The sequence below is a fragment of the Dama dama genome, chromosome 5, assembly GCF_033118175.1.
Source record: "Dama dama isolate Ldn47 chromosome 5, ASM3311817v1, whole genome shotgun sequence".
In the NCBI taxonomy this organism is placed as follows: domain Eukaryota; kingdom Metazoa; phylum Chordata; class Mammalia; order Artiodactyla; family Cervidae; genus Dama; species Dama dama.
In genome coordinates, this window is record NC_083685.1 from 44,722,700 (window position 1) to 44,749,148 (window position 26,449).

Consider the following 26,449-nt stretch of genomic DNA (forward strand, 5'->3'; position numbering starts at 1 on the left):
ATAAGGAGGTCAGTTGGAAGTGTCTACAATAATACAGGTAAAAGATGATGGTGATGAGGGTTCAGGGAGGCTGTTGAAGTAGGGAAAGTAATGAAAGCCTGGATGTGTTTTGATGTGAAGCTTGTGGGTTTCCAGATGAACTGGATATGTGTTACAGTGTGTGAGATAAAACAACAAAAATCATGGTTGTCTCTGATTTTTTTTTTTTTTTTTTTGGCTTGAGTGAATAGAAGGATGGTGTTGCCATCAACTGAGATAAGGAGAGACTCAAGGTGAAGGAGATATTGTGGGAAATAGTAGAAGTTCGTTGATGAACATGTTGAGTTTGGGATGCCTATAAACATACTCAATCTTATTAGGTGATTGGATAAACCAGCCATGCCTTACTTGGACTTGGAAGAAGTAAGAACAGGTAAATTTGAATATACTGGGACCATATATCACATAGCTGTGAAGTAATGCTGTATACACATAAATACAGAGGAAAAAAGAACCAAATCTGAGATCTGAGAGAGGCCACCATTTTGATATGGGGGTAGTGAACAGGGACTAACAATGAAATCAATGGAATAGAAGCAAAGTCAGACAAGTGAGTTCTCCTTAAAGTCACATGAATATACCAGGGAAAAATTAATTATCAAGTGCATCTAAAGTTTGTGGTAGTTTAAGGTCAGTTTTGCATAGAAAATTACCTTTATGTTTAGCAATGTGAGTTTAAGATACAATCCTTAAATGTCTGAGTTATTTAAACAGCTATAATCTTGTAGGTGTGATTTTATTTCATATAATTTTGTTTTGTTTGCATTAATTAAGTGATTATATGGATCAATTAGACCAAGATAAGTCAGTTCATACATGGCCAGGTAACAATAACATAATAAAAATTGTATTATATTAAAGAATAATAAAAATTAGGGTACAGACTTGAGTGGACTATAGAACAATCAATTATGTTGAAGTTATCTTTGATATTTATAATTGCTAAGGGTTTCCACACAGTATTCCTCCTTCCCACCAAACACAAAATCTTCTTCATGCTGGCTCAATTATGGCAATCTGTAATGTTTATTTCATTAATATGATCAAGTTTTAAAGTGTCTTCATCTTTATCAGTAATAATAATGTCCTCTACTGATGGATATTTTATTTTATAAAAAAAGAATAATATCTGCTTCTCCTCATTTTAGGTTTAGATTCCTTTGTCATATACCAGCTCCTTTGTATTAGTTGACCAATTATGATTTTTCTTTCTTTTTAAATAGATATCCTCACCCAGTGCTCCTTATTATAATAAAAGCAAACAAACAAAGCCAAAACAGCCTTCTCTGAAATTTAACTAAGGCAGAGCCTAAGAACTATGTATTCATGCCTGCACATACTCTTCTAAGAATTATGTGCACTTCTTGTCACTTCAATACATTTAATTTTCTTTAATTCCCAACTATGCAAAAATGTCCACTGATATCAAGTCACAGATACAATGTTTAATTATCCCAGATTTCCCCAGATTTTACAACCAATACTTCTCCTGTTATTTGAAGCTCTATACTTTCTTCTCTCCATTTTTTTTTACTAGTTGACCACACTTCATCTTTGCCCTCATAAATGAATTTAGAAGAAAACAGGGAAATGATACTGCCAACTCAAGCTCTATTCATTTCTAAGCCCTACTGTTAATGCATTTTGTTAAAGAACAGGTTGCAAATGTGAACCCTGTATATTAATGCAAAAACTATTCATTTGGCAAAAATGTTCATGTGAAAAATGTGTAAGAAAATGATATTGAGTGAATGATTTACTCAGAAGCAAAAGCTGTCACTAATGCTTCACCCATCATCTTGTTTAAAGTTTTTGGCTTCTAATATATATTTTTCTCTAATAATGGAGTATCTTATATCACAGAAAGATATGCCTAGCTTAAGTGTGGGGTTGGAAGAAAGACTTGTTGACTCCTGACTTCCAGAATACCACAAAACCTGTTAGCTCAAACAGCAATTACCTTTATCCAACCTCACTCTTGACCTCAGTTTTGCCCATATGGGCCAGTGGTATGCTGGAGTCAGTGTTCTACATGGCAGGATTCTGAAGAATTGGAAACATCCTTGTATTTTCTGGAAATCAGGAATTATGGAGAGTTCCATGTGCTACTGGCAATTAGGACTTGTGGAAATATCTATTTAAAATGAAATACTACTGAGACCTGGGTTTGATCCCTGGGTTGGGAAAATTCCCCGGAGGAGGGCATGGCAGCCCACTCCAGTATTCTTGGCTGGAGAATCCCCATGGGGATAGGACCTGGTGAACTACAATCCATGGGGTCACAAAGAGTCAGACATGACTAAACAATTAAACACAGTACAGCACTATTGAGATCACTGGGTTAGAGGAAACCTTAAATTATTTTACAAATCTCTATTTTCTTTTTTCTGGTTTTTCCCTCATCTCTAAACTTGTTACAGTACATTCTGGTTAAATTTGACTCTACTGTATTTTAAAGGTAGTGTTTTTGATCTTCACATGGTTTTTCTCAACTTAATACTTTTAGTTTGAAACAGAAAATGCACATATGCATATATTCGCTTGTCATTCTTTTAATAAATATTGACTGAGCACCAACTATAAGTCAGACATTGTGACTGGTGCTGGTGACCCTGATGACACATTTAGAGTCAGAAAAAATAGGCCTTGGAAATTAAAATGAGCCTTTGAACTCATCTATTCAAAATGCTTCATTTTATCATCAGAAAAGCCCTTTTAACACTTAAGGGATTTCTGATAAGAGAAACAGATTATTTTCCCTGTATTTAGGATGTGATACTTCATTGGCCCTGAATTTGTACAGAACTATTTCCTAGAGTGTTAAGGAGTGATCCTCGAATACAATAAGGACTTCCCAGGTGGCTCAGTGGTAAAGATTCCTCCTGCCAGTGCAGGAGCCGCAAGAGATGCAGTTTCAATCCCTGGGTTGGGAAGATCCCATGGACAAGGGAATGGCAACCCACTCTGATGTTCTTGCCTATATAATTCCATGGACAGAGGAGCCTGGCAGGCTACAACCCATGGGGTTGCAAAGAGACATGACTAAGCACATTTATATACAATCATCTCCTCATCCTCATTTTTTAAAGAAATAATAACATCTGCAATATTTAAAATCTGTTTTATATTTCTGTAGTCAAGTTGAAAATTATGTATTTATCTTTTTGTTTGTTTTCAAGAAGATGATGCTATTTCAGGAGAGATCTTCTCTTCTGACAGGTAAACGTCAAGTAGAAAGATTTCACCATTGTGGGTCAGAGAGAAGGTAATAAAAAAATGCTTATGAAAATAAATAAAGCTCTTAAATTATATAAATCCCTCAACCCCCTTCCCACTAATTCTATCTCTTTCTCAACAGCCTCCCTCCCTCCAAAAAATGACCATTAAATCTAATATAAATGTATCAGAGGTTAGAAAATAGGCTTAAATAATCCTCTCTGTTTTGATAGGCTCTGTCTATTCATATACCATTTCAAATTGACAATATTTTGATTCTTGGCATTATGTGCATACAATATATACAAAATATACAATGGGTATATGAAAATTAATACTCCCTTATTCCCTACATGTAGATTACTTAAATTCAACAGGTTTTGCTTTGTTTTATGATATGTACAATAGCTACAAACTGCTTTTCAACACCTCTAAAAATGATATCCTGCTTAGTAGCTCAGTCATATCTGATTCCATGTGACCAAGTGGACTGTAGCCTGCCAAAATCCTATGTTCATGGAATTCTCCAGGCAAGAAAATTGGAGTAGGTCCTCCAGGGGATTCTTCCAGCCATTCCCTTCTCCAGGGGATCTTTCCAATCCAGGGATTGAACCCAGGTCTCCTGCATTGCAGACAGATTCTTATATTGTCTGAGCCACCAGGACAGCCCCTAAAAGTTGGTAGGTATTTACTAAACCCAGATATATGTATATGTGTGTGTGTGTGTGTGTGTATATATTCAAAAAGTACTATGCTCCCTGAAGGTGAATGGATGTTACTGTATAAGGAATAATCATTTTAACTATTGGTTCTGTTTCAGAAATTTTTTAGCATAATTTAAGTATGTTCTCATTTTATAGGAATCTATTTGGAAATTTTTATTTGTATTTTATAGATGAAGAAAATAAGTATGTAAAAGGTTGATTATCTTCAATGAAAATGAGTTTATACCCATGTGAGATTTAGATGTGTGCTTCCTTATAGATGTATAACTACTTGACCACATACTATACTGTACTTCAGGGCAAGCAACTAAATTAAAAATATTGCTGTCATAATCATTCTAAACTGCAAGCGATCATCACTTATACTTTTATATCCAACACAATAATTCAGAAATTCTTAAAAAACCTTTAAAATGTTTCAAGTATATTTTTCCCATGAAAAAAGGATTAATGTGTTGGCTTTCTCAATAACAACTATGGATTCTGATTCCTGATATGATGGACTAAAAACCAACTGGTATGAAATTTACTATAAGACAAATGAACAAACAAAGAAAAAAGAATATGCAGATAATACAGAAGTCACAGAAGCAGAAAGACTGAGATGCAGGATGCACATGCACTTTGTGGACAGAAGGGAAAGTCAGCAAATCCCTGCAGTCTCTGTGGCTCTTTAACTGGAACCAGAAGCAGCAATCCATATGGTATATACAGTACCTGGTGGGTACACATTAGGAAGACCAGTCTTTCTGTCCTGGAAAACCAGAAAGAGAAGCTGAGTAACTAAGAATACTGAAAAGGTTATGATTTCAGAAGGGAAAATGCTAAAGAAGGGTTCTCCAAACCAAGCTCCTCCAGATTTTGACTCGACAACTAAAGAACTGTCAGTGGTATTCACCATCTTGTTCCAAGAGAATGAAGTCACCAGTCATGCAGTGGCTGACTTTTCATACCCTCTGAGAGGGGTTCAGGACAGAAATCAGGAATGAATACCCTGTGCTCTGGCAGAAACTGACAGAACAGGCCTTCAGATAATTAGATGAATGCAGGAGAAAATTTTATGAACCCAATTTCTTAAACCTTCTCATACCTAGAAAAACACTACAATCATGAACAGAGTCATCTGCTCCTAGTGACTAGCAATAACCTCTATGGAGATGCATGGTTGTGGCACATAGCACCTTCGTTAAAATCAGACATCTACTGACCCCTCAGAGCAGTTCTTCAGAGCTATCTGAGAGCTGTCTCCTGCGTACAGTCCTCAGTAATTCACCCAAATAAAACCGAAGCTCAAAGCTCTGATGTTGTGCAATTTCTTTCTTCCAATCAACAGACTGAACCTTGAACCATGGGTAAAAATGATTCAAACCAGCCCAGCTAAAGGAACAGGATCTGAATTGAGACCAGAGATGCTGGTCAAGATAGAGTTCACAATTTAAGTCTAGCCAAATATTTCTTGCTGAATTTAAGCGAAAAAATGCTGACAAAGAAAAATAACAGGATCCAGAATCCCCACAACTTAACCTTTTTAGTATCAAGGACAGAAGCAAAATTAACTGAAATAAAAAGAAACAAAAAGTTTGACACATTCCTAAGAGCAAAAAATGCTATCTAGGTCTGAAATCTAATTGTCTAAAAATTCTAATTGAGCTATTTCATCAGAAACAAGATGTTGACACTAACAGACAACATCTTAAAGCATCCTTTGTAGCTATTCTCAATTGAACATTGTTCAGTGAATGCAAATCTCACAAAAGACTCTCAAACCTCAGACAAAAGACTCTCAAACCTCAGGAGACAAACAGAGGCAACAAAAAGGAAAACAATGGACATTTCTGGACTAAAAATATTATCAATTAAAAAAAAACAAACAAAAAGCTGAGATTGAATAAAAGATCAATGCCACCCTCAGCCTGTTATCTTTGCAGGAAAATTTGTTTAGGTCACATAACAATAAAATAAAAATAAAATGGTGTTTCAACATGCAGTGGGAGGCAGACAAAATCATGTTCAGTGATCTTCTGTCAGAAGAAAGCTAACATCAAAGTTTCTCTTACTAATTTGAGTTCTGAAGATATTGAATAAAATAGGAGTGCTGTTAGAAAGCGTGGAAAATGTTATTGAACAAGATTAAAGAGATAAGATGATGAAGCAGTTCAGTTCTCTCATTAGTTTTATTTTAAAATTCAAGACTGAATGTATGCATTTGAAGAATGTGCACTTATGATCAAAAGTCAGGAAGCATCTCAATATCAGAAATCAAGAGTGAGGATAAATCAATTCACACATGATGAGCATGCTTTAAAAAAAAAATATGGAGAAAGAGTTCATGGGATTTCAGTAGATGAAGGATTCTTATTAGGTAAGAAAGAGAGCCTGAAGATCTGCTAAGCTGTCATGTGTGTGTGTGTGTGCGTGCGTGTGCGTGCGCGCTTAGTCACTCAGTCATGTTTAACTACTTTGATCCCCTGGATGTAGCCCACCAGGCTCCTCTGACCATGGAATCTTCCAGGCAAGAATACTGGAGTGAGCTGTCTTAGAGAATCATAAGTTAGAGTCATCCTTGTAGACTAGTACTTAGCAATATAGCCACCAAATATAGAAGAAAGTATTTAACTTTTCTATATTTGAAAATTGTAGTTCTAGTTTTGCTATTACTACCAATTGCATGATGTTGTATTTATGGTCATATTTTGAAGGGCACGTACTATATCAATAGTGTCATTTACTAGCAATTCTTGACTGAAAGAGTACTGAATTTTTTAATCCCTTAGCATAGAGAAATAAAACCTCCCTAGATCTCTCAGTGCTCCTGAAAAGTCCTAGACTGCTGAGACTCCTCATGTAACATGAGAACTGTGAAGTGTGAAAGTGTTAGTCATTCAGTTCTGTGTGATTCTTTGTGACCCGATGATCTGCAGCCCGCCAGGCTCCTCTGTCCATGGAATTCTCCAGGCAAGAATACTGGAGTGGGTAGCCATTTCCTTCTCCAGGGCGTCTTCTCAACCCAGGGATCGAACCTGGGTCTCCTGCATTGCAGGCAGATTCTTTACCATTTGAGCCACTTCTGTAACCATTTGTCTACTGATTTACTTTAATGAATTAAGGGTAATTAAATCCCTTACCTCTCTGAGAAAGACAAACGGTTACAGCTCAGACCAGGTCTCAGAATTAAGCTCTAAGGGGTTCGAATGACCAGAGAGCCAGCTCCCTAGGAATTTACATGTGAAAAGGGATAAAATCCCAAAACTTAATCTATGGATAAATGGAAAAATCTCTTGATCTCAAACAAAAGACCTGAACTATCAGGCTGCTGCATAAGTTTTATTTACACACCAGTAAATGACTCAGACCTTGTATATTTTCAAGGAGGCCTGTTTCCTTCCTCTTCATAAGCAAAGAAGGAAAAAAAAAATCCCCTTTCCTCTTCACCCGTGGAATACTTGACAAGTCATATAGGATATCTGGCATGACTGTTCTTGTACTACCCAGGGGTAAGCACTGGGACAAGGGGTACATCACAATTCTCTACTGTGAAGTAATTAATATAAACTCATTTCTGATCCAGAATATCTCCTGTGCATATTATATTAAAGTGGAAAGAATCACATGAAATAGAAACCAAGATTTTCAATTGTAACTCTTGAAAGGTTGTAAGAAAATAGTGATTTGCTATAGAGACAGAGAGACAGGGTGGTATTCAGCTTAGAGTTATAAATCAGCTCACATAAATAAATAAGAATCCTAAGAAGAGTCTGTCTATACAATAGAGAAGAGAATACCAAAAGTTTTAAAGAGAACTTGGTCAATAGAATGGAAAATGATAATGGATTCATGAGAGGAATAATAAATATCCTATTAAGTCAGCAGAAAGGGGTAGCATGGGGTAAATGAAGGGCAAAATTAAGAGAATATGTGAACAATAATGTCAAAATATAAAGTCATTTTGTGTTTTTTTTTAATTAGCTCAGCATATGATGATTGCATTATTATTATGTTTCAGGTTGTAAAGAAAAATAAGATTCTCAAAGAGTTACAGCTAATAAATAAAAGTAGATGAATATACATGAAAATAGGGCTAAATATTCATTCTTGTGGGAAACATTTGTACATAGTACAGGAAAGAATGTTAGTATTTATACTTTTTGTTGCTGAAGTTTGAGTTAGAAGTTAAGAAATAAATTCATGAAGCAGCGGGGGGATCTAAAATTGGAACTATGTCCAGGGTGTCAAAGGCTAAATCAATCTTATTAATTTAGTGTTAGAAAGTGTTTTTCTTTTTTTGGCCATGCTGTGTGGCATGTGACATCTTAGTTCTCTCATCAGGGATCAAACTCACATCCCCTGCAGTAGAAGCACAGAGTCTTAACCACTGAACCACCAGGGAAGTCCCTAGTCTTAAAGAGTTATTGAAGACCTTTAAGAGTTGTTTCTGGCCAAGAGTTGGGGAATAAAAGAGATTCCAATAAGTGATCACACCAGAAGCTGGGATAAAGAGGGGCTAATTAACCCTTCTACGACTGTGAAGTTATACGACATTCTCCGTGCTTAGTTGCTCAGTCATGTCCGACTCTTTGCAATCCAGTGGACTAGCCTGCCAGGCTCCTCTGTCCATGAGGATTCTCCAGGCAAGAACACTGGAGTAGGACTCCATGCCCTCATTGGTGGGTTCTTCCCAACCCAGGGATCAAACTGGGGTCTCCTGCACTGCAGGTGGATTATTTACCAGCTGAGCCACCAGGGAAGCCCATAACACTCTCTACCTAAATACAAATATGACTGATTTTTTTTTAATTGACTGGCTAACAAAACCTTTTAATCAGCTATATGTGCAGGTCTTGGTTATGTATACATATGTAGAATTCTGTCTACAGATCATAAAAACAGTGAAATTTTTTTTTTTTAATATAACAAACTTGGCACATCTTATTAGCACCCTCCCACATGCAGTAAGAGAAGAAATAGACTGTGTAAGGAATGCATTTGAATATAAATATTTGTGTCTGAGATTATCCTAAAGTACATAAAGCAATTAAAATATTTATACCACCTTATATATAATTTATTCAATGAAAATCAATATAAAAATCCTACTGAGAAAACAATCTATTTACCAAAGGACTTGTCAAAATGCTAGGATGGAAGCAGGAGCATGGGAATGTCTTACAGTTTGGTGTGAAACGATGGCTTTGATTCCTGAGTCTACTGAGTTCTGAGGTAATTGGCTTTATGAAAGTGAAAGTGAGTCACTCAGTACTGTCCTACTTTTTGCAACCCCATGGACTATAGAGTGCATGGAATTCTCCAGACCAGAATACTTGAGTGGGTAGCTTTTCCCTTCTCCAGGGGATCTTCTCAACCCAGGGATTGAACCCAGGTCTCCCACATTGCAGGTGGATTCTTTACTAGCTGAGCCACCAGGGAAGCCTTGGCTATATGACCTATATTGTTATATTCTTTGTGTTGGAATAGGACAATACGAATTTGACATAGATCTAAGGATGTGAAGATGTTTTGGGTACCTCTCTTTATCTTTTGGCTATTCTGCCTTGTTTTCCGTAGTAAACCCTGTCTTGCTATGTGATACATGCCTATCTGATAGGGAGATTTACTGATGACTCCAGAGTTAATCTGCCTATAAAATATTAGTAAAGTTTATTATTTCCATGGTAGGCATTGAGTGATGAGCCAAGTACTTTAAAATTGGCACTATTATTATTATAATTAATGCAGTTTCTCTGTATGTTGCTCATCTCCTTTAGCAATACAATAAGATCTTTCAGAAATTCATTCATTTTGCCACAAGTTCTTTTCAAATATTTAGAAGAGTAAAAGACTTTCCAGTGAAAAATTGTTTTCTTAGTCCTTTCAAGTATATCATGAAAAGGTACCTATCTCTTTTCTACACATTTATCAGATTCTATACAGTTATCACATTCTAGTGCCAAGCACTAGAACTTGCCACTGATTTCCTTTAGGGATGTCATTTCAGTATGCTAGTGAGGAACAGGTAGCTCTACACCCAACAGTTTTAGCTAGAAATTTAATATTCTTCAAATGTGGGCCTTAATGAGTCAATTATTATGGGTTAAGAATTACAATTAGCAATACTTACTTATGTATTCTCATATTACTCTTAGAGGAGTACTGTGTTACTGAAAGGTGATCTGGTATAATAGGAAAAGCAAGGTCAAATATTCTTTGTTTCAAATACTCAGACCTTGTAATAACTAGTTGTACAACATTGGACACTTGATATCTCAGGTCCTTGATAAGGATAATTCCTATCCTGGATGGCTGGTGTGAGAATTCAAATAAATGTACTAAAGAGCAATTATATGGTAGATGCTCCATGCAAAATAGCTATTATAATACCTCTTTGTATAATAGCTAAAAATGACACAAATGAACCTATTAACAAAACAGAAATAGACTCACAGACATAGAAAACAAATTTATGATTACCAAAAGAGAAATGGGATAAATTAAGAGTTTGGGATTAACAAATGCACACTAGTATATATTGATATAAATTAGATAACTAACAAGGATCTACTATATTGAACAGGGAACTATACTCAATATTTTGAAATAATCTATAAGGGAAAAAATCTGAAAAAATAATATGTATGTATAACTGAGTCACTTTGCTATACACCTGATGAACATTTATATGTCAGTAAATTAAAAAATATATCTCCTTATACAAACACAGAAATATAACAGCTTGATAATGCAGAGCTAATATGTCCAAATAGTGTATCAAAATACCCTAGGTAGCACAGAGAGTTCATATGGGGCATGGTAGGATGTTTTAAAAAGGACACAATGACTTTTCATGTCCACTGTATGAATTTGAATTCATTGTCACTCAGAATTTCAATACTAAATTGGGTATTACTTCCAACTATATTTTGTTTTTGCAAGACCAAATTTCTAAGGGCAGCGCACAGCTTTACACATTTTTATTAAAAAAAATCTTAATTGTGTAAAGGCCTTATATTTATTATTATCAAACAGCATCTCAATGCACAATGTTAAATGTCTATCTTTAGTATTAGTAGACAAAAATGAAATCATACTTTAAATCATCAGTTTTAAGTCTTTCAGTTTCTCAGATGATTTTCAATCAAATGTGGTTAAATATATCATTGTTTTTCTACTATACCATTACTGAGAAAAGCACATACAAGTTAGTGGAAAATATGTTTTGTTTTTTTTTGTAGGGAGGTGGGAGTGTTTGCTTATTTATCCTACTATTATTAATATCTTCTTTCAGAGAACTCTTTGCAGACTATTTTTAAGCCAACTGTATTAAAAGATAAGTTATTACTGAAATTATTCTGGTATACAGAAATTACATTATATCATCCCAAATGAAATGAAGAAAATATGGGGAAGCTTTTGGTACTCTGTCTTTTGGGTAATCTGCCATGTTTCCTTTAGAAAATTTCCTGTACTATGTGATATATGGCTGTCTGACTGATAGATCTATGGAGGGCTCCAGGGGCACTCCATATATGAAACATTAGTAAAGTTTTCATAATAGGCATTGTTTATTATTTTTGATAAAATGAATGTGAATAAATGCTATGATGTTTTTCTCTCTTAATACTATTATCTTGTCACATATCCTACTCTGATAGACACTGTTAAAGCTCATAGCCGTATTCCCCTTCAGTCTTCTATACACTCAGCTGGTCCAAAAAAAAAAAAAAAGAAATCAAAGGCATATTCCAGTATTAAGTAATTCTACTTAATATCTCATATTGTTACAACTATTTCTCCTTTGTTCTGTTCTACAAAGGACACAGTTAAAGTTAATTTTTTTCCTGGTAAGGGTGAAATAATGAACTCCTGAAAGCTGCCTTTTCAGGCACTTAAACAGAAAGATAGTTCTGCTACTTTTATGCAAAATTTGTGTTATCGACTTGCAGGAAAAATGAAATTCTTCAGATTCCTTCCATAAGACAAAGTGATGCATAGGTAAATGTACTTGCAAAATTCAGAAGAGCATATATCGCCATACTGCTGAAGTATCTAGGCAAATAATTCTCCAGAAATGTAAATAATTTATGAGGTAGAGAGTATGTGATACGCTTTTAACATAATCTACCACTAAAACTTTTTCAGTGCTGTCAATCAAGTAAGTTGGTTCATGCATTTCATAATTATAATTGTCTGTTTTTATAAAATGCAGCTTTAATAGCATTTATAATGAACTACATTTAACATGACAGAGCTGATCAGATAAATTTTTATAATTTAACACTGACTATGTAAAATATACATATAAATATATCTTATTTGGGTGACTTTATATGTTAAAAAATGAAATAAAATCTATTAAACTCTTTTCCAAAAAGACCTGACATAATTAATATTTTTTTCAGGAATAAACAAGTAATAATCATCCAGTACATTAGGTTACCAGTAAGGAAAAAAAAATCATTAAAGTAACTATTGAACACTGCTGTTTCCTTAATTCCTAGGATATTACTTTTCCAGGGCTACTAAAACAAAGTACCACAAACCAAATGGCTTAAAGGAAGTTCACTATTTCCCAGTTCTGAAGGCCAGAATTGAGGTACTAGTAGGCCTGATTGCTTCCACAGGATGTGAGAACAATGTTCCATGCTTCTCACCCAACTTCTGGCAGTGTGTTGGCAATCGTTAGCATTTCTTGGTCTGCAGAAGCATCATCCCAGCCTCTGTATGGAGTCCTCTCTGTGTCTTTGTGTTCACATTTTCCCTTTGTAAGGACATCAGTTCTTGGACGAGGTTCATCCTAATGACCTCATCTTAACTACTTAGTGTTAAATAATTTTACTTTTTTAATAGCCAATTCTAATACATGAATTTTAATAAATTCTAAAACTGAATAATTAAATGTAAGAATAAATTCTATGTGGTATAACATGAATTTTGAAGCTTGATACATTGCCAACATTTTCTGTCCATTATCTATTACCAGAAATAGGGTATTAGAAAGCCTGTATTGCCAAGGCATCAGTTAAATTGGCCACTGCCAAACTTTTAAACTTGTCTTTCCTATTGATAAAGTAAATAAAATTCACTTAATAAATATTATTCTTCTGCTTGCAGAATTACAGTTGAGTATGAGATATGAGGGGGCTTTCCAGGTGGCACTAGAGGTAAAGAACCTGCCTGCCAATGCAGGAGATATAAGAGACACAGGTTCGATCCCTGGATTGGGAAGATCCTCTAGAGGAGGGCATGACAATCCACTCGAGTATTCTTGTCTGGAGAATTCCATGGACACAGAGAAGGCTGGAGGGCTACAGTCCATGGGCTTGCAAAGAGCTGGACGTGACTAAAGCGACTTAGAACACATGCACACATGAGATATGAGACCACACCTTCTCCAAGATGTGTCTCCATACAGGACATGCTCTGAAGGGTTGCTGGTCTCAATGAAAGGAGATTGCCAGTGAACTTTCCTCCCCAACTCCCAGATAAACCAACAGCAAGCAATAAAAATCTGAGCATGAGGCAAGAAGTAGGCAGAGTTTTGAGTAGCTCTAGCCAGGCCTCTAGTCATCATCCTGGGGAATGTGTGTCTGTGTTGCTCAGTCATGTCTGACTCTTTGCGACCCCGTAGGCAGTAGCCCACCAGGCTCCTCTGTCCATTGAATTCTCCAGGCAAGAATACTGCAGTGGGTTGCCATTCCCTTCTGCAAGGGACCTTCCTGACCCAGGGACCCAATCCTGGTCTCCTGCATGCAGGCCAGTTCTTCACCATCTGAGCCACCAGGGAAGCCAGAGTGAGTCATCCCAACTGAAAGCGAAAGCGGGCACCTCTCCTACCTGCCAGCATCTCAGCAGCAGAAGAAATAGATAAATTCTCTTTGAATAAATCATATTCTAAACAGACATGCTGGAGTTCCATAAACAAAACTGATATATTACTTCACAAAGCAAGATTACCAACTATATAGGAAGGCTAGCCACTGTGAATGGAATTCAGCAAAACAATATATGTTTATCTATCTAATTTTATGTAATTTTAGATTCAGAAGTAGCAAATATATAAGAAATGCTGACATACCATTTACTGAAGTTACCCAAGTATTAAAAGTTAAATACTTGTCCTTCTTCAACCTCTGTCTTTTTCAACTTGATTCAATCAGTTCATACTTCTACATATTTGAAAAATGGAGCAATATGTAAAAAAAATACATTTATTAACTCTTACTGCTTAGGCTATACAATTTTATGTAACAGATATGATCCCAACTATCAAAATACATTGATATTAATTTTTTATTTTTACCTAATGTAATCTAATTAGTGGTAATACATCAATTAATAGGAGTTTCTTAATGTGTTGTTTTTCCTTATAATTCAATCATGTAAAATAATTCAGAAACAATTTCTGTTAAATGAAATTGCCTTATATTGTCACAAAGCCTAAAACTAATGAAAACTTCAGTGAATTTAATGTTATATACAAGTTGTGGCAGAAAAAAGATGTTTACTGATATATAAGGGTTTCCTTCCCCTTTGCATTTTATCATATTCTAGAAGAACATTTATAAAATTCAGCCCTAAAAATCAATAGGCTGTGAAATAAATTATATTTTATAGCTTAATTATAGTGAACTAGTAATAGCTCTTGTCACATTTGAATTACTTTCTCCATGCTTATGTTTCTAATATGTTTATTATGTATTCAGAGATGACTCAAACAGTAAAGAATCTACCTGCAATGGAGGAGACCCAGGTTTGATCCCTGGGTAGGAAAATCCCCTGGAGAAGGAAATGGCAACCCACTCCATTATTCTCATCTGGGAAGTCCCATGGACAGAGAAGCCTGGGGTCTACAGTCCATGTGTTCACAAAGAGTTGGACAAGACTGAGTAAACTAATACTTTCACACACAAACACATATATATACACATACACACAAACATATGTATTCCTAACTTCATGTACACAGAAAGAGATACATACACATGAACATAAAAATGGCAAGGTGATAACCAGAGAGTTAAACTTTTAAATATTGATATTAACTTTTAAATTTTCCTTGAACTTATTAAGATGCATAAAGGAGTATAAATGTGTCACCAACACTTTTGGTTCAAGTCTAAACAAAACATCTATTCTTCTTTTCCCAAACATTCAGACTTTAAAAAATTAAGAATAAATAAGCTATTAGCATAATAAGTTTTAAGCAAATAAGTGTTTATATTTATTAATTCTCATTCTTCTATAAGATGTCTATCATCTGTAGTTAATTCTAGATTACATGTTTACATTATTTCTGTATTTGAAGTTATTCATCCTTTTCTCAAATGTGATATGAATATTTCAAATCCCTCCAGTTATCTGGTAAATATGTCATCCTCCATATATACATATTGGTCAAGATATTTGTGATCCTTTTGAAGCCTGTTACCCAGCAACTCTAGGGCATTGTGCCTAATACCCTGTAAACAAAGTGAATATTTATCAGTAAAACATACATGTTCACATTAAAACTATGAAATAAAGATTACTGATAGCCTCAAAACTCTTCTGATTCCATTTTGCCACCAAATTAGATTCAGAAAAGGACCTTCCACTCCCTGCCTGATATATTAGAAAAAAAGAAAAGATAAGTCTTTTTTTTTTTTTTTTTTTTTCAGAAAAGTTTTAGAATTCAAAATTTTGGATAAGGGGTATTTGAAATATTATAACAATAAAGTTTAATTTAGGAAAGATTTTATAGATTAACTTTGGAAGGAGGGAAAGTGTTTTGAATATCAATGACAGAATATGAGATACATTAGAAACAATATAATCTATTTAATACAAGAAACTGAGGAAAACAGTAAAATTCAAGTTAAAATTCAAGCCAGGCAATGTACTCTGTCCAGCAATCATTTGGAGTTTCTAGTGAAGGTGTTTTCCCAAGGTATGTTGATGAATATATGAAAATTTCTAGACTGTTATCTACCACTGTCTCCTAATGTAAATTTTAAACAATTTATGAAGAATTTAATTCTGGGGAAAATTGGAAATATAGTCTCACAATAAGGAGTTTTCAGCAGTGCCTCTTCTCATTATTTAGTAGAGATTACTGGAGTATTTAATAAATATTAAAGATATATATCACCTCAGTAAGTTGCTACAGAAATCAGCAAAAAGAAGAGCTTTAAATAAAATAACTTATTTCAGTCTCCACTAACTCCCTTCACCATATATGAAGGAAAGGGTTATTGACACATTTAACCTACTAATTAAGATACTTGAAAAGCCAAAATTAATTTCACAAAATTTCTATGCCAGAATTATGGTTTCTGAATTTTTTCTCATAATAGATTCAGTAATTAATTACTCAGGGGAACACTCATGAGAGTCTCTTGGACAGAAAGAAAATCTAACCAGTCAGTCCTAAAGGAAGTCAACTCTGAATATTCATTGGAAGGGCTGAAGCTGAAGCTCCAATGATTTGGCCACCTGACACAAAGAGCTGACTCATTGGAAAAGACCTTGATGCTGGGAAAGATTGAAGGCATGAGTAGAAGAGGATGACAGAAGATGAGATGGTTGGATGGCATCACCAACTTGATGGACATGAGTTTGAGCAAGCTCTGGGAGTTGGTGAAGGACAGGGAAGCCAGAGAAGTGAAAACACTGAGTCTTAACTGGACTGCTAGAAAATTCCAAAAATGTAATTTTAAAATACATTCAGAACATTTATTTTTATAAAAAAGATTTCATCTGCAATATATTTAGTATAATTTAAAAGTAAATACTGTAGTTTACTGTAAACTGCCCACCAAATTAATGATTACTTAAGGGAAAGGCTACATACTCCAGTATTCTGGCCTGGAGAATTCCATGGACTGTATAGTCCATGGGGTCGCAGAGAGTCAGACATGACTGAGGGACTTTCACATCCATGTTAGTAGCAGGAAGTTTATACTAGAGAGTTAATTTTCATATAAAAAACTCTTTGCTTGGTATATGTTAATTTAGAATCATTATCTCTTTAACTGTGTTTCTTAGTATGGTGCTTGAAATATATCCAATAGTCAAGACATGTTGAATGAATGAGTTATGATTGTAAGATGCATACCATAAACCATATACTGGTTTAAGAATCTGAACTTAAATAGTGGACTTGTATAATTACAATAAAAAGAACAATTTCTACTTATTAACAAGGTATTTTAAAACTCTATCTGGAGAATTAATCTGAATTTTGTGAGGTAGATTTTTTAATAAATATGGAGATATGGATAGTACAACAGCTCAAATACACCTGGAAATATTTTAGATCATTTTATTTAAATAGAAAAGAAATAATTATTAAGTAATTCCTTTCAAAACACACACTCATGTTGTAACTGTGAAAAGTCTATTTACTAAGCTAATATTCCTTTCACTGCTTTAAAAATAAGCTTGCAAATAAGGTAAAATCAATTAAAGTTAACGGAAATTTAAAGTGAGAATGCGGAAGAGGGAAACAAATCATACAACAAAATATTGGTTGAAAGTTGCAGTAGGTTTTCCTTCTTAAATAGGATGCAAATGACATTCAATATATTCCTCAAATTATTTAAGATACAAGAGGGAAAATGTTAGTATGCATAGTGATGACTAGTCTTTTATTCTTTAAGTGTGATTTGCACTTTCATTCGACCTCCTAAGCAACCCAAGTCAACAGACCTGAAGCAGTTTTTGTTTTTTCAATCAAAAGTTTTCATCCACTGTTTTTGTTATTATGCACTTTTGACTCTGCAGTACTGAGATTTCCTAGCCTCACTTAAGAATGTCATTATAGTTTTAGATGGGAACACTCATCTGCAATTATACTTGAGGCTGTAACACAGAAAACAAAATCAAGGTAACTGATTAGTGCATTGAAAAACTGAAGAAACAAGAAAAGCTTGTGTATAGTTACAATTATAGTATCACATGGGCTTCCTTGGTGGCTCAGTCAGTAAAGAATCCGCCTGCAGTGGGGGAGACCTGGGTTCCATCCTTGGGTTGGGAAGATCCCCTGGAGGAGGGCAACCCACTAGAGTACTCTGGCCTGGAGAATCTCCATAGACAGAGGAGACTTGAGGGCTACAGTCCATGGGGTCGCAGAGAGTCAGACACAACTGAGCGACTAAGAACAGCACACAGCACATCAGTTCAGTTCAGTCGCTCACTCGTGTCCGACTCTTTGCGACCCCATGAATCGCAACACGCCAGGCCTCCCTGTCCATCACCAACTCCCGGAGTCTACCAAACCATACCCATTGAGTCGGTGATGCCATCCAGCCATCTCGCCCTCTGTTGTCCCCTTCTCCTCCTGCCCCCAACCCCTCCCAGCATCAGGGTCTTTTCCAATGAGTCAACTCTTCTCATGAGCAGCCAAAGTATTGGAGTTTCAGCTTCAGCATCAGTCCTTCCAATGAACAACACAGCACATAGTATCACATAATTAGGAAGTGCATTTTGAGTTATCTTCTATGGACTCTGAATCATTGAGTAAACAGTGATCACATCTGACAAATAAGTATTTTCCATTCTATATTTTTACAACATCGAGAATGTGAATTTTATAGTTCTCAAGCTATATATATATACTTAAATTTATGGAGCTGTTTACAAACTGAGAAATGCCTCATGATTTTGTGATTAGTTACTTAGAATAATAACATAATTTTAGTAATAAAATTGAAACAAATTAATACACTGGGGTTGAATTTGGACATTAAGAGTCAAGCCATTTATCTATAGCAAACAAGGATCTGTAACTAGGCATTTTAATGTATGTGATCCCTTGAGTTTATATTTACTATAAATTTTCCAAAATATCATCTTGAAAAAAATGAGGAGAGAGGTAGAGAAGCAGAGCAGGGATAAAGGAGACAGAAGAAATTTAATCATTGGAATCATTAATCACAGAATCAATATCTTTTGTGGTCTGTTGGTGATGTCCTCTATATGTTATTAAGACTTCTCTGATGGTAAATATGGTAAAGAATCTGCCTGCAATGAGGGAGACCCAGGTTTGACCCCTGGGTTGGGAAGAACCCCTGGAGAAGGGAATGGCAGCCCTCTCCAGTATTCTTGTCTAGAGAATTCCATGGACTGAGGAGCCTGGTGGGCTCCAGTCCATGGGGTCGCAAAGAGTTGGACTGAGCAACTAACACTTTCACTTTCCATATGTTATTAGGTCCCTTACTAGAAAATTCCATACCTTTCTCAGAATACATTAATTGGCTCTGTACCACTCATAATCAAAAAGTTTAATTGTATTTATCAATATCAATATATATATATATATAATTACATATATGTTAAATCCATGAATCAAACATAAAAGCCACTTTCATTATGTCATAATCCCACTTTGTATACAAGCATCATTGATTGCACTTTGCTTTATAACAGATATCACATATTTTACAAATTGAAGTTCTGTGAGCAGCCCTGAATTAAGCAAGCCTATTGATGCCATTTTTCCAATGTCATTTACTCACTTCATGTCTCTGTGTCACATTTTGTTAATTCTTGCAATATTTCAAACATTTTCATTATTATTATATTTGCTATATGACTAAAATATTTTACACTGTGCAGAGAAATCCAGGGTAATTTATTTTCCTAAATTTATATAAATTCATATAACTTCAGTGCAATGATCAATCTGTGTATTAAACTGCATTAGAAAAATACATCTAAAACCTATACTAGCATACAATATCTGGGAGCTTGACTGATTTAGGCTGGTTTTAGCTAATCTTTGCTGGACTTACTCGTGTGTCTGCATATGTTCTCTAACTCCTGGAACCAGCAGGTGAGCACAGGCAAGCCTTTTTCATGGCAACCGGAATATCACATAATGCCAAGCAAAATCACTCAAATTGTCATTTTCAACCTAAGCTACAAATCTGCACACTATCACTTTCACCTTGTTCTTGTGGGCAAAGCAATTCTCATGGTTGATCCTGGCATCAAAGGTATAAAGCACTGAGAAACTGGCATTTTCCCTTCCCTGGAATTGAGTAAAAGTATTACAGGAGAGGAAAGCAGAGAGAGAAAATAGAAGCTTTACTCACAGAGGACCAATATGTCATGTTTGAACAGAAAAACTGTTCTCAAGAATAGAAAAAAAAGAGAGAGTGTTGGCGGTGTGAGGTAATAGTAGACCTAGGATATTTGATTGCCTCTGATATTTGTTTTGCTGCTGCTGTCACGTCAGTCGTGTCCGACTCTGTGCGACCCCATAGACGGCAGCCCACCAGGCTCCCCCGTCCCTGGGATTCTCCAGGCAAGAACACTGGAGTGGGTTGCCATTTCCTTCTCCAATGCATGAAAGGGAAAAGTGAAAGTGAAGCCGCTCAGTCATGTCCGACTCTTAGTGACCTAATGGACTGTAGCCCACCGGGCTCCTCCGTCCATGGGATTCTCTCCAGGCAAGAGTACTGGAGTGGGGTGCCATTGCCTTCTCTGGATATTTGTGTTATATGTACATATATGTGGTTATATCATTTATTCTTTTCAGACACATTTAACATCATACACCAAATGGGGTGTTTTGAAATGTTTAAAATGCAAGTAATTAGAATAAAAGCATCAAGACTCAAGAATGACTATATAAATGGCAATGGGCAGACCATACATATATAACTGTAGCTATAACTATATATATATAACTCTGACCCACAACTTCACGGCAGCCAGTAGCTAGTCCAGAAAGCCAAACCACTACCTATGTATGCCGCAATCTATGCCAGAGAACCTGTACCTGGTCAATAACTATCAGTCTCTCTTAGTTTTGCCCTCCTCTTCCCTTTGTTCCCACTTCCAACCAGTGAAAGACTATATATTGTACTGACTAATCACAATGGATGACCTGCCTCCCGTTAGTCCACCTCTAGCTTTTCCATGCCAACAGCTTTCAATCAGGGCACACTGGAAGCCTTCCCCTTTTTTCTACTGTAGAGTTTTCACAATGCCCTGACTGCCTCTTGATTTTGTCAAATGCAGGTGATAGTGGTTGACTCTCTTATAAGCTCTATGAACATACAGCCTTGCTTATTACTTGGGTGGTCTTCTTTCCACCAGCACTATATATATATATGTATATATATATATATATATATACATACATATATATATAGATAGATAGATATTATCAAGACAGTCCCTTACCTCCTCCCCCTTTGGAAATCAGCAGTTTGCTCTCTGTAAGTGTCTTAGTGCCTTTCTGTTCTGTTTTGTTCACTTTGTTTTTTAGATTCAACATATCAGTAGGATCCTATGGTATTTGTCTTTCTCTTTCTGACTGATTTCTCTTAAGAAAATATCCTTTGGGTCCATCTGCATTTTCACAGATGTCAAGATATTACTCTTTCATGGCTGAGTAATATTCCATTGAATATGTACATCACATCTTCATTAACCATTCATCTATCAATGGACATTTAGGTTGCTAAGTTGTCCCTGGCTACTCTGAATAAAGTTTCAATGAATTTAGCAGTGCACATATTTTTCAAATTAATGTTTCTGCTTCCCAGAATTAGAATTATGTGATTGTGTGTTAGTTGTATTTTTACTCTCTGAGGGGTCTCCATCTGTTTTCCCAATGGCTGCACCAATTTACATTTCCACCACAGGGCATGGGGCCTCCCTTTTTTCACATCCTCTCCAATACTTGCAATTTCTTGTCTTTTTGATGACAGCCATGATGACAGGTGTGAGATGATATCTCATTGTGGTTTTGATTTGCATTTCCTTGATGTTGAGCGATGCTGAGCATCTTTACAGGCATCTGTTGGCCATTTGTATGATTTCTTAGGACAAATGTCAGTTCAGGTTTGTTGCCCAGTTTTTAACCAGACTGTTTTTCTCATATTGAGTTATATGATTTCTTCATGTAATATGGATATTAACTCCCCACTGGATATGTGCAAATATCTTTTCCTATTTAGTAGTTTGCCTTTTTGTTTTGTTGATGTCCTTAACTGTACAAAAGTATTTCAGATTGATGTAGTCTATGAGCCATATATTTTAAAGGAGCAGCAAGCATTCTCCTGCATAGGAAAATCTAAGTTTAAAAATAGTTTTGCACCTTTAAAGAACAACAGATGAGAGTTATGCAAACATATGATGAAATGGGAGTTTTAAATAGCATGTTACCTTCTAATATGTTATTCAGAATAAGTCTCTCCTCTCATTCAATCAGACTTCACTGCAATTATACATTCTTGTGATTAAGTGGTTCTCTTAAATGGTTATAATACTTCAGTGACTTGGGAAATTTGATGTTTTCTTTACTCCCAAGTGTTAAGTCATTTACTGATGATACCATCCAAAATATAGTCAGTTCATGGAATATTTTCTCTGACATGTTTTAAGTGTAGACTATATGAAATGAATGATTTTCTCCAGATTTTTCATATTCTTTCATAACTGACCAGTTAGTGCACCATGCACCACAAGCACTAAAATAACAAGAGAGTTTAATATGTAATACCTTTCACTAATATGAAATAATTTCTTATGAAATTCTCATGTCATATAGGAACATGTTGACATTGAGTCTGACACAGTAATAGAGATAGGATAGACTTCTTTTTCTGTGCCATTATATGTGCTAACATTTATGAAATTGTTAACTGTTTTTGTTTTCCTTGTCCATTCTTACAGATTTTACTTGCAAAAAAGCTTTCCTTGGGTAATTATTTCTACTCTTTTAGTCTCATTTGGAATTCATTGTTTCTGTAAGTTTCTTGAATTTGTAAGCCTTAAAGAGACACAGTGACTTATAAATACCCCATTACAGGTTTAATAGAAATAGTCTATTTTGCACTTCAGCAGCACATTATTTCAGACTATTTCTGCATAACTTCTTAGAAATACAATTTGGTTAAAATATTTTCTTGTGAAAAAGATACATATTTATTAAAATTTTTCTCATTTTGTTTGTGTCTCTCCTGGAATCAAATATAACATAGAACAGCTATCTGTGTTATGTTAATTGCTATTTATGTGATGAAACATTTAAAAAGCTGTGACTGAAAAAATAATATATCAGTCAGTCAGTCAGTTCAGTCGCTCAGTCGAGTCCAGCTCTTTGCGACCCCATGAATCGCAGCACGCCAGGCCTCCCTGTCCATCACCAACTCCCGGAGTTTACTCAAACCCACGTCCATCGAGTTGGTGATGCCATCCAACCATCTCATCCTCTGTTGTCCCCTTCTCCTCCTGCCCCCAATCCCTCCCAGCATCAGGGTCTTTTCCAATGAGTCAGCTCTTCGCATGAGGTGGCCAAAGTACTGGAGTTTCAGCTTCAGCATCAGTCCTTCCAATGAACACCCAGGACTTATCTCCTTTAAGATGGACTGGTTGGATCTCCTTGCAGTCCAAGGGACCCTCAAGAGTCTTCTCCAACACCACAGTTCAAAAGCATCAATTTTTTGGCACTCAGCTTTCTTTATAGTCCAACTCTCACATCCATACATGACCACTGGAAAAACCATAGCCTTGACCAGTCAGACCTTTGTTGGCAAAGTAATGTCTCTGCTTTTTAATATGCTATCTAGGCTGGTCATAACTTTCCTTCCAAGGAGTAAGCGTCTTTTAATTTCATGGCTGCAATCACCATCTGCAGTGATTTTGGAGCCCAAAAAATTAAAGTCTGACACTGTTTCCACTGTCTCCCCATCTATTTCCCATGAAGCAATGGTAATATATATTAAAGAACAAATATGCTTTCAGAATTCAGTTTCAAAGATTACAAAAAAAAATAGATTTGTATATTATAACCAATGATTTAATACTACAAAGTATTATAGTAATATACAACCTAAACCTTAGAATTTGTCCCCTTAATTTTTCTCCTTTTAATTAGTTACATTTTTAAAATTAAGAATGATTCCATAATGCTTAAACATATGTAAGGTACTTAAAATAGTACCAAGTTTGTGTTGATGCTCTATAAATGCTTGCTAGTTCTATTAATGTTAGCACTACTCTTATTAAGGATTTTTTAGGAGAAATTCAGAATAAATCTTTACTAGGTATAAATTATAATATCATCAAGATTCATATATTATAACATTAGATGGAAAAGAAAGATGTTTGTGGCATATAAAATTGTTCCATCTACCCACTTACAGGGAAATAAAAAAAAACAACTTCATAACTATAATAATAAGACTAAATCTTTAATCACACTGGCAGTGGTTACTGTGTATTTAATTTTCCATGGTTGCTCCATGTTTTATCAATCTCTTCAGAACTAAGTTCTCATTTGAAAGTGAAATGATTCAAGTTGAGGTTATATTATTGGTTTGTACTCATCTATAGTTATAGGCTAGAAAATCTTACAAGAAAAGCAATCTTTTAGTAAAGAACAAGGGATATGATGTGCCTTGATGCCATAACTGATGACCTTGAAATTATTCTCCTTTTGTTTATCTGCTTGTGTTTTGAAGTGTTTGTTAGTAACTGAGGAACAGATGCTCCGGAACCTGTTGGGTACTTTTATAAACATTTCCATTGGAAGGAAAATGCTGCAAACTCTGAGTGCAATCACTGTAATCATTTGAATGCCTATCCAAGTACTCTGTGAAAGTAAGGGAGTTTATTAAAGCATACATATCCCAGTGAAAACAGGGTAGTGTAATGGATAGCAAATTTTGAAAATGCCATTTATAGTCTCCATGCCACTAAATTAGAAACAAATTTCCTAGAGCCTCAAGGAGAAAAGTGAGCATATGGCTAATACTGAGTTCCTTCATCTCAGTAAAATCTTTGTAAATAGTATTTGAGCAGTCTAATTTACTGCCTTAGTCTTTCATCCCTCTTTCCTACAAGATAGGATATAAACATTTCAAAGTAAATGAGACTGAATATTAATTTGGCCTTGTCTTCTTCTATGGTATTACTGTACCCAGGTTTTAATTCAATGCTAGAATCTGTTAATTACTTTATGCATACATCAAATGATCAGTCCTTTAAAAGGAAAGGTACTCTTTTATATGTTACCATGGTATTGTTTACCTTACACGCTTAGTATAAAAGGTGAGACAATGAGGAACCTGAGAATTGTGAAGTAGCAGACAATAGAGGAATTAATATAACATGAAAGTTAAGGCATAATACTACTAAAAGGATGGGCTAGAAAAATTATGTATAATTTTCTAGATAGGCAAATTGAGCCTTATGAGGCAATATTATAAAATGTTTGGTTAGCAGGTATAATGTTATTTAGGTTCCTGGAAGTAGCTTAAAAATCCTCCTAGGAGGAAATTATTTCCAGTAAAAGTATGAAAATAATAGTGAGGAATTGCTCCAAGTTAGTGATTCATTCAGCTATTCTGGCAACACTGCATAAGCAGTAGGTTATGTATGTGTTTGGCTAAATAATGCAAGAAACGTGGGATACTAAGTAGGAGGGAAAAATAGGACAGGAGAAATACTGTAAGAAGATTCCGGGAGACAAAAAGTACCCAATTTAATAACTGAAGCAAATATGGTAACCAGCCTTGATAGTTTATCCACTAATTAAAGCACTCAGCTCTCAAATAGAATACAATAGCAAATTTAACTAGAATGGACTGATTAAACTTTTGACACAAATAAACCTATAGCCACTAAACTGGATACTGTGAGATGGCAATAAAAGATTACATACCAAAGCTTAATTTTAATATCACATCTTATTTTTGTCTTTGTAAGGAGGTAGAACTTTCAGTTATGACCATGTGAGATGTCTTGACAACTTCTTTCCCCAACAAATAGCTATAAAACTAGGAAAAAATATGAAATAACAACTATTTTGTTCTAGTATTTGGCCAGAGGCATAAACCAAATTAAGAAACATTTATACTTAAAAAAAATTGCTGAACTGTGAGTAAGAACTGTGGGAATCTGTGGCACTTGGCCTGAAGCTGCATACTTTTTTTTTTTTTTTTCCCTTACACTCATGCTTTTCTTCGTTAGAAGGAGACTTTTTTCCAGGGTGAGGATAAATGGGCAGCTTCTCTGCTTTGTTTAGAGGGAATTCATTTGATTTGGAGCAGTGAGTACCGCCAATACCCAGTATCATAATCAGGGTATGTGACTCTTCAGAGGCAACACGGATACAAGCTCTTTCTATTAATCTGAAATTGTGGTCATGGTTAGAGAAAGAATATCTCTGGCTGTGGTTTTGCACTTGTGCGATAGACAAGGGAGAGGACTCAACCTGTGGACGCATTTTTGGTATACTTTGTGGCTGTACACATATGCATGTGAAGTCGCTCAGTCGTGTCCGACTCTTTGTGACCTTATGGACTGTAGCCTACCAGGCTCCTCCATCCATAGGGTTTTTCAGGCAAGAGTACTGGAGTGGGTTGCCATCATAGAAGGCACTAAAGAACACAGAAAGAAGAAATATCCAGTGATGACTTAAAAGTGATTTGAACATTAAATTTGATCTCCATGCAAATACAGATCTATTGACAGAGTTG